Consider the following 18257-nt stretch of genomic DNA (forward strand, 5'->3'; position numbering starts at 1 on the left):
CATACTTGAGACTGGGCAATTTACAAAAGAAAGAGGTTTAATTAGACTCACATTTCCACATGGCTGGGGAGGCCTCACAATCATGGCAGAAGGCAAGGAGGAGCAAGTCACATCTTATATGGATGGCAGCAGGCAAAGGGAGAGCTTGTGCAGAGAAACTCTGGTGTTTTCTGTTTTTGTTTTAGTTTTTGAGTCATAGTCTCACTCTGTTGCCAAGGCTGGAGTACAGTGGCACCATCTGGGCTCACTGCAACCTCTGCCTCCTGGGGTCAAGTGATTCTCCTGCCTCAGCCTCCCGAGTAGCTGGGATTACAGATGCCCACAACCACACCCCACTAATTTTTGTAGTTTTAGTAGAGACTGGGTTTCACCATGTTGGCCAGGCTGGTCTCGAACTCCTGACCTCAGGTGATCCATCTGCCTAAGCCTCCCAAAGTGCTGAGATTACAGGCATGAGCCACTGTGCCCGGGCAAAACTCCCATTTTTAAAACCATCAGATCTCATGAGACTCATTCCCTATCAGAAGAACAGTGCAGGAAAGACCTGCCCCCATAGTTCAATCACCTCCTACTGGATTCCTCCATGATGTGTGGGAATTGTGGGAGTTATAATTCAAGATGAGATTTGGGTGGGGACATAGCCAAACCATATCACTAAGAGTTAAAATAGTAGGAGAGTCAAATGTGGTTTTGGTGAAGTTTATAAAAACACAAGCATGTGGTTTTTGCCAAAAAAAATGTGAATTTTTCTAGTTTACACACTATTTAAGAGTTACTTTATAATACCTAAAAAATTGATAAAACTAAATGTATAAAGAAAAAATAAAAAGGTGGGGAATGAGAAACATTGACTCTTGGGCAGCCACATGGTCACCCATTTTAAGAAGTTGTAGCTGGGCTGCATTCAATTACTAAAGGTAAAAATTACCAGTGGAATTTAGAGTTGGATCATACTCATTCTCACAGGGAGTTCACTGAATACATAAGAAAATGCAAACTAATAAGGAATAGATAAAACATTCAATACATTAGTTATTGTTATATGTAATAGCTAAAATGAAGGTAAAAAGGAATGCTAGGTTGGGCATTAAGGCTGGGCCAAGCTCAAATATGGGTCTGTCTCAGCTCAGGCCACTAGCCTCAAAGGTGCAACAAAAGGAAAAATTAAACCAGTGAAAACAAAAGTTACCTCTGAGTCCTGTGGTTACCAACAAGATAGTCGTGTAGGGGAAGGGCAAAACCAAGTAACTATTAAAACCAGAGGGTATAATGTAAAGGAAATGTTCCATTTTGTAGATTCCATCAGCTTCTTGAGAAACCTTTACTATAACGGATTATAACCACTTTAAGGACAGAATCTTTCGTTTTAAATGCCGCAGAATGAAAAGGCATGTTTGGGTTGATGCAGGACCCACAGCTCACTATTAAACAATCACTGATGAGTATATGTGATCCAGATGCACAGGAGGTTATTCCTGAGAGAATAGCCAGCCTAGTGGACTGGATAAATGCCACTGTAAGGTCTGTTTACCCTGAAAAGGTGTATTAGTCCATTATTGCATTGCTATGAAGAACCACCTGAGACTACGTTATTTATAAAGAAAAGAGTTTAATTGGTTCTGCAGGTTGTATAGGAAGCATGGCTGTGGAGGCCTCAGGAAACTTACAATCATGGTGGATGGCAGACAGGAAAACAGGCACGTCTTGCATGACCAGAGTCGGAGAAGGAGTGAGAAGGAGGAAGTGCAACACACTTTTAAACAACCAGATATTTTGAGAACTCACTATCATGAGTACAACAAGTGGCAAGTCTGCCCCCATGATCCAATCACCTCCCGCCAGGCCCCTCTCCCAAACTGGGGATTATAATTTGACATGAGATTTGGGTGGGGAGCCAAACATATCAGGAGACTTCCCAACTCTCCCTATAAATTGCCAAGTGAAGCACCCAAGATGAAGCACCTGATAGGCTTTCTATGCAAGCCATGTGGGACTGGCTTTAAGAAGACCAAGATACTCTCCCATTGACAATGCTTATGACCCAGATTATAGTAAATGCTGTGGTTAAGGGGGCCCTTCTACATGGGCACCCCAGGTGACATTACTCCTACAGAATCAAATAATTGTTTGAGAAGACGTATTTGCTGTCCTCATAGGTCTTACAGATGTTAATAAAACATTAGAGTAATTAACAAAATAAAGCAAAAATGGGAAAGGCAAAAGAAAGTCAAAGGACTCATCCCAGAAGGGTGGTGTAAATCTTTAGATGGTTATTAAGAAATGAAATAAATAAAATAAAAATTGATGGAATTAAAACAAAGGTCTTTACAACACTGTCAAATGTTGAGTGGACCAAGGGAATGTCTGCTGGTCCCCAGCTTTAAAGGGTCACAAACCAGTGTTCTGCATTTGCCTCAGACTGGAGATATTTAAGAAAAATCAAAAGGCAAATGTTATAATGAGAAAGCTGACATTGCCTTGGGTAATACTGAGGCAAATTAAGATAAAGATTTACAAAAGGGTCTGAGTACCTTCGCTCAGCTCCCTGCTGGAAACCTAAATCCTTTTTCACCAGAAAAGGTAAAATGGTCTAGGGGTAAAGAAGACAAGTTCCTGAGACTAGAACATAAAAATGTAAAGGTTGATAGGATTATGAAATTTGAGATGTTTAAACAGACTTTATGTAAGGTAGTTGTGATTTCTTTATGCAAATGTCTTATGAAAATGGGTATTGTATGTAACTGAGGGATGTTTCCCCTACCTAGTACTATAAAACTGAAGGCATGTAAATTGACCCTTTAAGAAATATTAGTTGGACACACTAAATGGGAACTATTAATATTAAGAGTGCCTGAGTCCACAGAATATAGGGTAGAAGCTGGAGCACTAGTCAGGGCTAGCATTTTATAATAAGCATAAAACCTCCACTTGATAGCTCTTTGTGGAGCATTTATTAGGGCTTATAGCAAAAAACATGTGAGCACTTAAGACTTTGGACTGGAGAATTTCTACTTGAGGGGCATTTACTGCCTTGCTATGGAATGTTAACTAAAGCTATTCCTATGCTAATGGAAATAATGATGCCCAAAACAGTTCTATGATAAAATAAAAGTGGTTTATATAGAATCCTGCTATGTGGTGATGCAAGGAGGAGGTACTTATGAGCAGGGAGCCTCTTTTTTTTTTTTTTTTTTTTTCCCTAGGACTGACTCTATTTGAGGAGCTGCCAGATCCTACAGTGCCTGATAAACAGCTCTCATCTGACAAGAGCTGCTTGGCTTTAGAATGGCAGTTCCAAAGTGAACAAACAACTTTGGAAGGCTACTGTTCTGGTTAAAGAAGAGTCAAGGAAATCTTTTACTTCTGAGTTATTTATTGTTTAGCGCCATTGGAGAAAGTATTTTTGTCAGCAAATTTACCTTTCTCTCTGAGTTCTCCAAAATTTAAAAACTATTTGTGGGACAATGAGAGCCAAGATGGCCGAATAGGAACAGTTCTGGTCTACAGCTCCCAGCATGAACGACACAGAAGACGGGTGATTTCTGCATTTCCATCTGAGGTACCATGTTCATCTCACTAGGGAGTGCCAGACAGTGGGCGCAGGTCAGTGGGTGAGTGCACCGTGCACCAGCCGAAGCAGGGGCGAGGCATTGCCTCACTCGGGAAGCGCAAGGGGTCAGGGAGTTCCCTTTCCAGGGGTGACAGACGGCACCTGGAAAATCGGGCCACTCCCACCCGAATACTGTGCTTTTCCGACGGGCTTAGGAAACGGTGCCCCAGGAGAGTATAGCCCGCACCTGGCTCAGAGGGTCCTATGCCCACAGAGTCTCGCTGATTGCTAGCACAGCAGTCTGAGATCAAACAGCAAGTCGGCAGTGAGGCTGGGGGAGGGGCGCCCGCCATTGCCCAGGCTCGCTTAGGTAAACACAGCAGCCTGGAAGCTTGAACTGGGTGGAGCCCACCACAGCTCAAGGAGGCCTGCCTGCCTCTGTAGGCTCCACCTCTGGGGGCAGGGCACAGACAAACAAAAAGACAGCAGTAACCTCTGCAGACTTAAATGTCCCTGTCTGACAGCTTTGAGGAGAGCAGTGGTTCTCCCAGCAGGCAGCTGGAGATCTGAGAACGGGCTGACTGCCTCCTCAAGTGGGTCCCTGACCCCTGACCCCCGAGCAGCCTAACTGGGAGGCACCCCCCAGCAGGGGCAGACTGACACCTCACACGGCCGGCCAGGTACTCCAACAGACCTGCAGCTGAGGGTCCTGTCTGTTAGAAGGAAAACTAACAGAAAGGACATCCACACCAAAAACCCATCTGTACATCACCATCATCAAAGACCAAAAGTAGATAAAACCACAAAGATGGGGAAAAAACAGAGCAGAAAAACTGGAAACTCTAAAAACCAGAGTACCTCTCCTCCTCCAAAGGAACGCAGTTCCTCACCAGCAACGGAACAAAGCTGGATGGAGAATGACTTTGACGAGGTGAGAGAAGAAGGCTTCAGACGATCAAATTACTCCGAGCTACGGGAGGATATTCAAACCAAAGGCAAAGAAGTTGAAAACTTTGAAAAAAATTTAGAAGAATGTATAACTAGAATAACCAATACAGAGAAGTGCTTAAAGGAGCTGATGGAGCTGAAAACCAAGGCTCAAGAATTACGTGAAGAATGCAGAAGCCTCAGGAGCCGATGCGATCAAATGGAAGAAAGGGTATCAGTCCTGGGAGATGAAATGAATGAAATGAAGTGAGAAGGGAAGTTTAGAGAAAAAAGAATAAAAAGAAACGAGCAAAGCCTCCAAGAAATGTGGGACTATGTGAAAAGACCAAATCTACATCTGATTGGTGTACCTGAAAGTGACGGGGAGAATGGAAACAAGTTGGAAAACACTCTGCAGGATATTATCCAGGAGAACTTCGCCAATCTAGCAAGGCAGGCCAACATTCATATTCAGGAAATACAGAGAACGCCACAAAGATACTCCTCGAGAAGAGCAACTCCAAGACACATAATTGTCAGATTCACCAAAGTTGAAATGAAGGAAAAAATGTTAAGGGCAGCCAGAGAGAAAGGTCGGGTTACCATCAAAGGGAAGCCCATCAGACTAACAGCGGATCTCTCGGCAGAAACCCTACAAGCCAGAAGAGAGTGGGGGCCAATATTCAACATTCCTAAAGAAAAGAATTTTCAATCCAGAATTTCATATCCTGCCAAACTAAGCTTCATAAGTGAAGGAGAAATAAAATACTTTACAGTCAAGCAAATGCTGAGAGATTTTGTCACCACCAGGCCTGCCCTAAAAGAGCTCCTGAAGGAAGCGCTAAACATGGAAAGGCACAACCGGTACCAGCCACTGCAAAATCATACCGAAATGTAAAGACCATCGAGACTAGGAAGAGACTGCATCAACTAATGAGCGAAATAACCAGCTAACATCATAATGACAGGATCAGATTCACACATAACAATATTAACTTTAAATGTAAATGGACTAAATGCTCCAATTAAAAGACACAGACTGGCAAATTGGATAAAGACTCAAGACCCATCAGTGTGCTGTATTCAGGAAACCCATCTCACGTGCAGAGACACACATAGGCTCAGAATAAAAGGATGGAGGAAGACCTACCAAAATCATGGAAAACATAAAAAGGCAGGGGTTGCAATCCTAGTCTCTGATAAAACAGACTTTAAACCAACAAAGATCAAAAGAGACAAAGAAGGCCATTACATAATGGTAAAGGGATTAATTCACCAAGAAGAGCTAACTATCCTAAATATATATGCACCCAATACAGGAGCACCTAGATTCATAAAGCAAGTCCTGAGTGACCTACAAAGAGACTTAGACTCCCACACATTAATAATGGGAGACTTTAACACCCCACTGTCAATATTAGACAGATCAACGAGACAGAAAGTCAACAAGGATACCCAGGAATTGAACTCAGCTCTGCACCAAGCAGACCTAATAGACATCTACAAAACTCTCCATCCCAAATCAACAGAATATACATTTTTTTTCAGCACCACACCACACCTATTCCAAAACTGACCATATCCTTGGAAGTAAAGCTCTCCTCAATAAATGTAAAAGAACAGAAATTATAACAAACTATCTCTCAGATCACAGTGCAATCAAGCTAGAACTCAGGATTAAGAATCTCACTCAAAACCGCTCAACTACGTGGAAACTGAACAACCTGCTCCTGAATGACTACTGGGTACATAATGAAATGAAGGCAGAAATAAAGATGTTCTTTGAAACCAACGAGAACCAAGACACAACATACCAGAATCTCTGGGATGCATTCAAAGCAGTGTGCAGAGGGAAATTTATAGCACTAAATGCCCATAAGAGAAAGCAGGAAAGATCCAAAATTGACACCCTAACATCACAATTAAAAGAACTAGAACAGCAAGAGCAAACACATTCAAAAGCTAGCAGAAGGCAAGAAATAACTAAAATCAGAGCAGAACTGAAGGAAATAGAGACACAAAAAACCCTTCAAAAAATAAATGAATCCAGGAGCTGGTTTTCTGAAAGGATCAACAAAATTGATAGACCGCTAGCAAGATTAATAAAGAAAAAAAGAGAGAAGAATCAAATAGATGCAATAAAAAATGATAAAGGGGATATCACCACCGATCCCACAGAAATACAAACTACCATCAGAGAATATTACAAACACCTCTACGCAAATAAACTAGAAAATCTAGAAGAAATGGATAAATTCCTCAACACATACACCCTCCCAAGACTAAACCAGGAAGAAGTTGAATCTCTGAATAGACCAATAACAGGAACTGAAATTGTGGCAATAATCAATAGCTTACCAACCAAAAAAAGTCCAGGACCAGATGGGTTCACAGCCGAATTCTACCAGAGGTACAAGGAGGAGCTGGTACCATTCCTTCTGAAACTATTCCAATCAATAGAAAAAGAGGGAATCCTCCCTAACTCATTTTATGAGGCCAGCATCATCCTGATACGAAAGCCTGGAAGAGACACAACAAAAAAAGAGAATTTTAGACCAATATCCTTGATGAACATTGATGCAAAAATCCTCAATAAAATACTGGCAAACAGAATCCAGCAGCACATCAAAAAGCTTATCCACCATGATCAAGTGGGCTTCATCCCTGGGATGCAAGGCTGGTTCAATATACGCAAATCAATAAATGTAATCCAGCATATAAACAGAACCAAAGACAAAAACCACATGATTATCTCAATAGATGCAGAAAAGGCCTTTGACAAAATTCAACAACCCTTCATGCTAAAAACTCTCAATAAATTAGGTATTGATGGGACGTATCTCAAAATAATAAGAGCTATTTATGACAAACCCACAGCCAATATCATACTGAATGGGCAAAAACTGGAAGCATTCCCTTTGAAAACTGGCACAAGACAGGGATGCCCTCTCTCACCACTTCTATTCAACATAGTGTTGGAAGTTCTGGCCAGGGCAATTAGGCAAGAGAAGGAAATCAAGGGTATTCAATTAGGAAAAGAGGAAATCAAATTGTCCCTGTTTGCAGATGACATGATAGTATATCTAGAAAACCCCATTGTCTCAGCCCAAAATCTCCTTAAGCTGATAAGCAACTTCAGCAAAGTCTCAGGATACAAAATCAATGTACAAAAATCACAAGCATTCTTATACATCAATAATAGACAAACAGAGAGCCAAATCATGAGTGAACTCCCATTCACAATTGCTTCAAAGAGAATAAAATACCTAGGAATCCAACTTACTAGGGATGTGAAGGACCTCTTCAAGGAGAACTACAAACCACTGCTCCAGGAAATAAAAGAGGATACAAACAAATGGAAGAACATTCCATGCTCATGGGTAGGAAGAATCAATATCATGAAAATGGCCATCCTTCCCAAGGTAATTTACAGATTCAATGCCATCCCCATCAAGTTACCAATGACTTTCTTCACAGAATTGGAAAAAACTACTTTAAAGTTCATATGGAACCAAAAAAGAGCCCGCATTGCCAAGTCAATCCTAAGCCAAAAGAACAAAGCTGGAGGCATCACGCTACCTGACTTCAAACTATACTACAAGGCTACAGTAACCAAAACAGCATGGTACTGGTACCAAAACAGAGATATAGATCAATGGAACAGAACAGAGCCGTCAGAAATAATGCCACATATCTACAACTATCTGATCTTTGAGAAACCTGAGAAAAACAAGAAATGGGGAAAGGATTCCCTATTTAATAAATGGTGCTGGGAAAACTGGCTAGCCATATGGAGAAAGCTGAAACTGGATCCCTTCCTTACACCTTATACAAAAATCAATTCAAGATGGATTAAAGACTTAAATGTTAGACCTAAAACCATAAAAACCCTAGAAAAAAACCTAGGCATTACCATTCAGGACATAGGCATGGGCAAGGACTTCATGTCTAAAACACCAAAAGCAATGGCAACAAAAGCCAAAATTGACAAATGGGATCTAATTAAACTCAAGAGCTTCTGCACAGCAAAGGAAACTACCATCAGGGTGAACAGGCAGCCTACAAAATGGGAGAAAATTTTCGCAACCTACTCATCTGACAAAGGGCTAATATCCAGAATCTACAATGAACTCCAACAAATTTACAAGAAAAAAACAAACAACCCCATCAAAAAGTGGGCAAAGGACATGAACAGACACTTCTCAAAAGAAGACATTTATGCAGCCAAAAAACACATGAAAAAATGCTCACCATCACTGGCCATCAGAGAAATGCAAATCAAAACCACAATGAGATACCATCTCACACCAGTTAGAATGGCAATCATTAAAAAGTCAGGAAACAACAGGTGCTGAAGAGGATGTGGAGAAATACGAACACTTTTACACTGTTGATGGGACTGTAAACTAGTTCAACCCTTGTGGAAGTCAGTGTGGCGATTCCTCAGGGATCTAGAACTAGAAATTCCATTTGACCCAGCCATCCCATTACTGGGTATATACCCAAAGGACTATAAATCATGCTGCTATAAAGACACATGCACACGTATGTTTATTGCGGCATTATTCACAATAGCAAAGACTTGGAACCAACCCAAATGTCCAACAATGATAGACTGGATTAAGAAAATGTGGCACATATACACCACGGAATACTATGCAGCCATAAAAAATGATGAGTTCATGTCCTTTGTAGGGACATGGATGAAATTGGAAATCATCATTCTCAGTAAACTATCGCAAGAACAAAAAACCAAACACCGCATATTCTCACTCATAGGTGGGAATTGAACAATGAGAACACATGGACACAGGAAGGGGAACATCACACTTCGGGGACTGTTGTGGGGTGGGGGGAGGGGGGAGGGATAGCATTGGGAGATATACCTAATGCTAGATGACGAGTTGGTGGGTGCAGCGCACCAGCATGGCACATGTATACATATGTAACTTACCTGCACGTTGCGCACATGTACCATAGAGCCTAAAGTATAATAATAATAATAATAACAATAAAAAAGAAAAAAAAAACTATTTGTGATTTCATGAAAATATAGTTATCTGCATAAATTTAGTAAGAATCTTTTTTAAAACAGGAAGATTGGAGACATTGGTTATTTTACCAAGGCTTGGACTAAAATAACATATTTTTAGGTAAAGTTCCAACAAAGCCAACTTGAAAATATATATGGCCAATATATTATTGCTTCACTTCATGTGAATAATCAGGCCAAGTATAATAAGCATAAAACTTATTTTAAACACAAGTTGGTCTTACTGTAATTTTCTTTAGTAGAAAGAAGGGCTAGAGAGAGAAAGAAATTGTTTCAAAGGAAAACTGTAACACCTGTTACTAGTTTCTAGCCTTGACTTTGCTTTTGAGTGCAGGTTGAATCATGAATTATTCCTTAGCTACAATAATCCCCTAAAGACAAAAGGTTATAATTTTTCTTTATGTTTTTAGTTAGCATTCTAATGGAATAGATTTCTTTGTCTGTTCTGACACACATATTCTCTTTTAATTTTCAAATTATTAATATTATTTATCTCTTGTTTTATTACTTCTTCTGAGAAAAGCAGAATTGTGATATTCTGAAGACTAGAGATTATTTGACAAAGCCTGCGAATCTCCATCATTTGGAATTCCACTGGGCCCAATGTGTTTTTCACTGCCAATTCCCTGCTGCTAAAGCTACACAAGCATCCTCTCTCGAAGCCCAGTGACTATCACAGAAGATAGTGAGATTGTGAGGAACAGTGTTGAGGTACAGAATTAGTTCAGACCCTCCGAATCAAGGATGGGTACACAGAGGTCTAAACAGCTGGTAAAACAAGGGACTTTGCCTTCAGTACTATTATGTAGCAGCTTCTCACCCATCCCAACCATAAAAAATTTACTGCTTCCTATAGAATTAAAAGAAAATTATTACTCAGAGGATATAAAGATACCTTGTGACAAAGCCTCCTGGGTGTAATACTCCCAGTTATGAGATTTATGTAGATAGATGTATTTAAAAAAAATTATCAGCCACCTTAAAACAAATTACTAAAAGACCACAAAAAGCATTATGACAAAAGTCTCTAAATTTCTTAGCTTAAAAGGATTTAACCATGCTTATGTTTTATATAGCTAATTGCTATAAGTCTGTTACTAAAACCAAAATTACAGTAGCTCAGCACATAGAAGTTAAAGATAAGTTAATTTTGAACCTCACCTTTGGCTTTTTGTTTGTAGGTTTTTATATTACATAAAAAATGTTTAAAGGTTAATGAATGCCTGCCCATATCCACTGGCATCTAGCTTACAACATTTAAATTGGCCGTAAGTCTTTTGGCTCTAAGGCTCTTGGCCGTAGGGGTTCTACTGAGGGACAGGATGGATCCAGAGCAGGTAGCCATGCCACCCAGCAAAGCTTTGGGAGAAAATAAAAGTTTGGTGGCCATTGATGTTGCTTCTGGTAACATCTGTTCTACATTCTGGAAGAATATAAGACAAAAATAAAATTCTAAGTCCTTCAGTCATCTGAATGGGCCCCTCCTTTTGGTCAAGGGCTTTCCAAAGTTAACCTGAAAGACTAGTTCAGGCCATGAAGAGAAGGGGGAGCTGGACATACCTCATTATACCCTCCTCCCTTTTGGAATTACTGATAGAACAGACTCGAGTCTGACAAGAAACATTTACAATCTATTCTCTCTGAAGCCTGCTACCTGGAGGCTTCATTTGCATGATAAAACATTGGTTTCCACAACCCTTATCTTAACCCAGACATTCCTTTCTATTGCATCTAAAGTCTTTAGACAGTAACTTAACTCTTTCACCCAATTGCCAATTGGAAAATGTTTTGAATCTACCTATGACCTGGAAGCCCCCTGCTTTCAGTCATCCTGCCTTTCTGGACCTAATCAATGTACATCTTACATGTATTGACTGATGTCTTATGTCTCCCTAAAATGTATAAAACCACACCATGGCCCTACTACCTCGGGCATATGTTCTCAGGACCTCCTGAGGGCTGTGTCATGGGCCATTGGTCATTCATATTTGGCACAGAATAAATCTCTTCAAATATTTTACAGAGTTTGATTCTTTTAATCTGCATTACAAAGATATTTTTCTGTGTCTAAACCATACCCTTTCTTGTCTTAAACCCCCAAGAATATTCTCTGTTGTAATAACATTTTAGTCTAAAATAAATAAATAAATAAACACAATACAAAAGCAAGCAGTACAAGATGTCAGAAGAACTTCACGCTCTTGGAGTTCTGTAAGAAAAAACAGAGGTTTCTCTCCAAAAAAAGAGTCTGGTGCCTTCTCTGTTTTGTTTAAGAAATACCGAGCTGTTAGACATTATTTTAGGTCCATCAGGCAGCAGAGGGTTGCAAGAGAAAGGACAGAAAGGCAGAAGCAAATGGAGAAAATAAAATTCAGTTGACTGAGAAGAAAAAGAAACTTTTTCTCAAAAAACAAATTCTAGGAGAAAAAGCATAAAGGATACACACCACACATACACACACACACACACACCCCCTTGGATATTAGCTTTTAATTAAGCTGACTTTTAACCATAGAGCTCTTAAAAAATCCTTTTAAATCTGATTACCATATTTTAGCTGGGACGAACTGCCAGTATTTCAAAAGTAACACAAATATCAAACCAGAAAGGATTTGATTTAGGAACCAAAACCAGGCTGCTGTGGTGAAAAAAGGGCAGAATCTTAGCTACTGAACTACGGCATAGTGTGACCACTATTGCTCTTTCAGTTTGGCGGGGCTAGCAAAAGGTGGCCTTGTTTTGTAAATAAAGATCTTCAGGTAGTCAAAAAAAAAATTTTTTTTTTTTCCCTTTTGCTGGCTGTGTTTTCTTCTTTCGTCTCTTTTTGTTGTTGTTCAGCTGTGGGAATTTAGCCAATTCAGAAGCGTTGTTCCCCATAATTTGGAACTTTCCTTCAAATTCGACCAAAGGAAATCTACCAGTTGGTCAAACCCAATGGGAAAAAGACCAAAACAACAAAAACCACCACCACCAAAAATTACAACAAACCCAGAAACAAACAAAAAAACACTTAAGCAAACAAACAAGCAACTGGCCAATTTATACAATTACTGAGCGCTCTAACGGTAAGGAGAAATTCAGACTGGCTGGGTGTTAATCTTAACTTTTAGTAATTAAGGAGAATTTCCAAGACAAAATCCCAATTCGGCTACTTACCTAGGAATGGGGCCCAGGCTGAAGATTGCCCTCCACCATCTTAGACGCAGGAAAAAACCTTAAACTTGCCTGCCCTGTTGGAAGTGAGCTGAAACTCCAGAAAAGAATCACCTGCGTTCCATCATTATGGAAGCAGGAAAACTCACCTTCCTTGTTGGAAGTGAGTAAAACCCCAGAAAAGGAGTTGTACAGCAAAAGAAACCTTAGATATCAACCAAATTTTGGGAGATCAGTGATTTTCTGCAGTGGGGAGCTCCCCAGACCTGAGCAGATTGTCCTATTAGTTTGAGCAATAAAGATCATTCAAGCTGGTACCAAGCACCAATAGGATATTTGTCGGTCAGGATCACCTCCACTTAGATTCCCTTCCACTGGTCGCCGATTTGTAAACCAAAAAATATCTGAGACAGGTCTCAATCAATTTAGAAGTTTATTTTGCCAAGGTTAAGGGCAATGCCTAGAAGAAAAAAAGCACAGAATCACAGAAATAGTCTGTGGTCTGTGCCTTTCTCCAAAGATAATTTTGAGGGCTTCAATATTTAAAGGAGAAAAGCAGGCTGGAGGGGGAAAGGAGAAGGTATGGTCACATTACAGAATCCACATGTTACAAGAGAAAAGGAGCAGGTAGGTGAATAGTCAATTATATATTCATCTCATACTCAGTAAATCAGCACTTTACCTAAGTAGCTACCTGTGCAGATAGGTAACATTTTGTCAGTAGGAGCAAAAAGAAAGTCAGCTTCTTGTATGACTCAGCCTTCAGCTTAATTTTTTTTCTTTTGGCATAATGAATTGAGGTCCCAAGTTTTTGTTTTCCTTTCACAGATCTGGAGTCAAAAGACCTGGGTTCCAGTTCTGCCAGCAACCTGCTGTGTATCCCATCAAATCACCTCTCCTCTTGGGGCCTTCTTATTAGTAAAATGAAAAGATTGGTCTGTGTACTTTCAAAGACTCATCCAGCCTCAACAATCTAACAGTCTGAAGGTTTCACACCTGGGAAGGGGGAATACCTGCTTTTAAACAGGCCATTACTTTAATAGCTGTTGAGCTTCTACTGTGTGCATGGCAGACATCCAGCAGTGGTCAGGATGTGTACAGTCTCTGAGAGTATTCATTTTCTATTGCTGCTGTAATAAATTACCACAAACTTAATCGCTTAAAACCACATGAGTTTATCATCTTACAGTTCTGAAAGTCAGGATCCTGCCATCGGTTTCACTAAGCTAAAATCAAGGTGCCAGCAAGCTTGTATTTATTCTGAAGCTCCAAGAAGAGAATGTATTTCCTTGCCTTTTCAAACGTCTAGAAGTCATCTGCATACCCTGGCTGGTGGCCTTTCCCTGCACCTTCAAACCAGCAGCACAGAGTTACCATGTCATCTTCACTGACTAACCTTCCTGCCTTTCTCTTATAAAGACCCTCGTGCTTATATTAGACCCACTCAGATGTTCTGGATAATCACCCTATTTCAAGGTCCTTAAGGTAATCAAATCTGTAATGTCCTTTTTCCTATTTAAAGAAATGTAGTCACAGGTTCTAAAGTTTAGTATGCAGATATCTTTAGCAGGGAGGGCCTTTATTCAGTCTACCACCCTGGACTTAGCCTTCATTTGTTAAAAGACCAGGAAGCTCTCTTCATATATGAGCCCATAAGAGATACTGTCCTCTGGGTGTTATACGGGGTACCAATGAACTCTTAAAGTGAAAAATGCCAGTGTCTGACCACTGCTACCATCACTGTCACCAACAAGCAACACTTGGGCATAAACTTTGTGAAACCCAATTCCTGTTGCCAGCAACTAACATCCACAAGGGCACAGACAGGCAATGTTTATGTTCACACCCTTCAGCAACATTGTCTTAAGATAATTTCCGAGTGAGATAGCATCAGAACAGATATCCAGGAGCAGCCAGGCACACAGTAGATGCTCAATAAAAGCCAGGAGTTTGGAGGTTTTCTCATAATCTTCATTAATCAGTGAGTTGAGGGTTCTGATATGCTTTTTTGGCTATACTACTTTGGTAGGTTTGCCAGGCCAGATCCAGTTAAGTCACAATAATCAAGCATGCCAATGTCTTCGGCTGCTCGATAACAATGTTGAGAGGCTCTGATAAAGTCCACTGCACCAGGGTAGATCTCTTTGTCTTCAGCTCTATGAATGAAAATAATCTGTTAATGCACTGGGGCTTAGCCATTGTTTGGCACTGACCTATGAGAGGAGGTTGCTCCTGCACTGCCTTTCTCTCCTCCCAACTGTGTCTTATAAGCTGCTGTCACCTTAACCACAGGTTGTCCAGAGAAACGAAAACTCTCCTCCCAGAGGATTATGATCCTTCCACCTGTACACCAGAGACTTAGGGCTACCATGGCATAGATGCCTCCAAAAGAAAAGAAGAAAGGAACTGACTTTCTGGCAGATACAGAACTGAGTCTCTGTGAAGGAGTTAACGGCCTTTCTGGATCAATAATACCATCCTCTGGTAAGGAAAAAATGCATCTGGTAACATGGAGGTGACTCTAGTAAATGAGAAGCTGGGAAAGTACCACAGTAGTAAGAGAAAAGGCATGTTGGCCGGGGGCACTGGCTCATGCCTGTAATCCCAGTAGTTTGGGAGGCTGAGGTGGGAGGACTGCTTGAGCTCAGGAGCTTGAGATCAGCCTGGGCAACATAGTGAGACAAAAAATTAAAAAATTAGCCAGGCATGATGGCGCATGCCTGTGGTCCCAGCTATTCAGGAGGTGGAGGCAAGAGGACCACTTGAACCTGGGAGGTCCAGGCTCCAGTGAGCTATGATTATCACTGCACTCCAGCCTGGGTGATAGAGTGAGACCCTGTCCCCCAACCAAAAAAAAAAAAAAAAAAGAGAGAGAGAGAGATAAAGAGGCACATTTTCTTGCCATAATTGGATAACTGCAGACTCAACCCTAGAAAACTGTCCTCTGACAGGAAAATAAAATGTTCTCCTACTTTATTAAGGTTGATAGAAATGTAGCAAAAACCTGGTAGCATTTCCTTGCATAGCTTTGGAGACAACAAAGGTGGGCTGGAATTTCTGCTGCTTGCTAGATGGATGGCCTTTTGATAAGCTGCTTACCTCTCAGTACCTCAGTGACCTTATGCATGAAACAATAAATTGTATACACAGAAAATAAAATGGCTGCTTCCTAGTGCTGTTGAAATACATTATATGGAAGTATTTAACATGACCACACACCAATTGGTCAATCATTGTTTTTCACTGTTAATGTTTCCCTTAACACTCTGGAAATCACTACAATTTTTTAAATCATCTAGTTTGACCCTTAATTTTACAGATATTTTCTGGAGATATTTTGTTACATTAATTTATATACAAATTTCAATGAAGATACTGTTTTGAGCTAAAATAGTCAGTGATTGTCAGATTTGACCCTGGAATCATATGATGTTTCCACAAAACCCTACATCAGGAAACGGTTCTGTTCAATGCAAAATGGAAGCTTTTCAGAGTTTTGTGATTTCCTTAAAGATCTATCCACACCAAATCTAATCTGGAAATCAAAAGCAGATCAAAGAGATAAAAAAGAAGTAATGTTGTTGGCAAAAAGATTTTAAAGCTTAATTGAAAAATTCTACTTTATAATATCTGAATTTATACTTTATTACTGACTAATCATTAGGTTTGCATATGCAATATCTTTCACTCTGTTTATATATACAACACAGGAAATGCTGAAATGTATATTCAGATCTGAGCTGTTTACATTTAGTTTTAGATTTGTTGGTATGTTAATTGGGTGTTTATTACGATTTAGAAAATTTGTCCATGGAAGCAAGGAATAAAAGAGCAATTCATAAAAAATCATTTTTCAATTTAGAGGAGATGGAGAGGAGATTTGCATTAAAAACTATCCACTATATTCTCTGCACTATTTTCCTTAGGAAGCAAGAATGTTCCAGGTTCCCCCATCTTGGAAGTTTTTCCACTTCATCATTAAACTGAGACCAAGAAAGGACAAGATAATGGAAGTGAAAGCTAAACTGCTTCAGACTGATGGAGGCTCAGGTCAGCCCCAAGAGCTTGGAGCACAGTAACAGGGCATTATAAGAGGCAGAAATAAGATAAGTTAGCAGCTCCAATCCAATAGCTTTTCTTTGCTGTTGTTGTTGTTTGAGACGGAGTCTCACTCTGTCACCCAGGCTGGGGTGCACTGGTGCAATCTTGGTTCACTGCAACCTCTGCCTCCCACGTTCAAGCGAGTCTCCTGCCTCAGCTTTCTGAGTAGCTGAGATTACAGGCACGCACCACCACGCCCAGCTAATTTTTGTATTTTTAGTAGAAATGGGGTTTCACCATGTTGGCCAGGCTGGTCTCGAACTCCTGACCTCAAGTGATCTGCCCACCTCAGCCTCCCAAAATGCTGGGATTATAGGTGTGAGCCACTATATCTGGCCTTCCAAACCAACAACTTTTCTAGGTTTCTTTATATATCAAGAGCTGAAGTCTTCTGCCACAAATGCTTCTGAGGTTTTATTTTTAATATGCAGCATTTATTCATTCCTAACCACGAACCATGCACTGTGCTAATGTACTCACTAAAACCTTGCAACTACCTAGTGAAGAAGGTATTATTACTCTCATTGCACAGATGCAAATGAGACTTGGAGATGTTAAGCAACTTGACAAAGGTCATCCAGAGAAGCAAGTTTGGATGCAAGTGTGGTGCAAGTGGTATGTGTGTGTGTGTGCGCATGTGTGTGTGCACGTCTGTGTTTTAGGAGAGGGATGAGAGTCTCACTTTTGGCAGAATGCTAAACCATGAATATGGTCCACTCTGCTTCTCTTTTCTCCCTTTTCTTTACTCTTGATAATTGCACTATACTTTCAGAAAATTGCCCAGTTAAGGCGCTATCCCTCTTCTTTTTTTTTTACCTTGGCATAACAGAGAGTTTAACACCAACGGTATTGCCAGAAATAGCTATTTTTGAAATACAGCAAATTGTGTTTGCACCAAATGGACCTGCCACTTATCCAGAAGTCACTCTGAGCAGCACAGAGGACTTGGCAACAACAATGAAGGATGGCACACCCTGCACCCTCCTTTCTATTGTTTATTTGTTATCACCATGCTGCAGACTCAGGTACTCTTTACATTTGCAGATTCTTCCACTCCATTCAAAACAACTACACAAGCCTGAAGGGCAAAAAGGGTGAAGGCATTCACCATCAACAAGAAACCTTTATTGAAGAAGGCAGCACAAAGGAGAATAAATAGCAGAGAAGCTGAGTAGGTTAAGTTCTGAAGTCAGACCAGAGAGGTTCGAACCTTGCCTCTGGTTGCATCATTGAGCTCATGGTGGCAGAGGCAAGACATGGTTTGTCTCGAGCTGAATGACCTTGGATAAGTTCCTTAAATGTACATAAGCCTCAGTGTCTTCATCTGTAAGATGGAGATAATAATAGCACCAACCTCACAAGCTTGTCATGAATATTGAATGACATCAGAAATGCAAAGTGCCTGCCTACATCAAGAACCTAAAAACTCCCTTTTATTATTGCAGATCTTCTATGAGTCATGCTTAGTGCTAA

Source organism: Pongo abelii, chromosome 10 (assembly GCF_028885655.2).
Source record: "Pongo abelii isolate AG06213 chromosome 10, NHGRI_mPonAbe1-v2.0_pri, whole genome shotgun sequence".
Lineage (NCBI taxonomy): Eukaryota > Metazoa > Chordata > Mammalia > Primates > Hominidae > Pongo > Pongo abelii.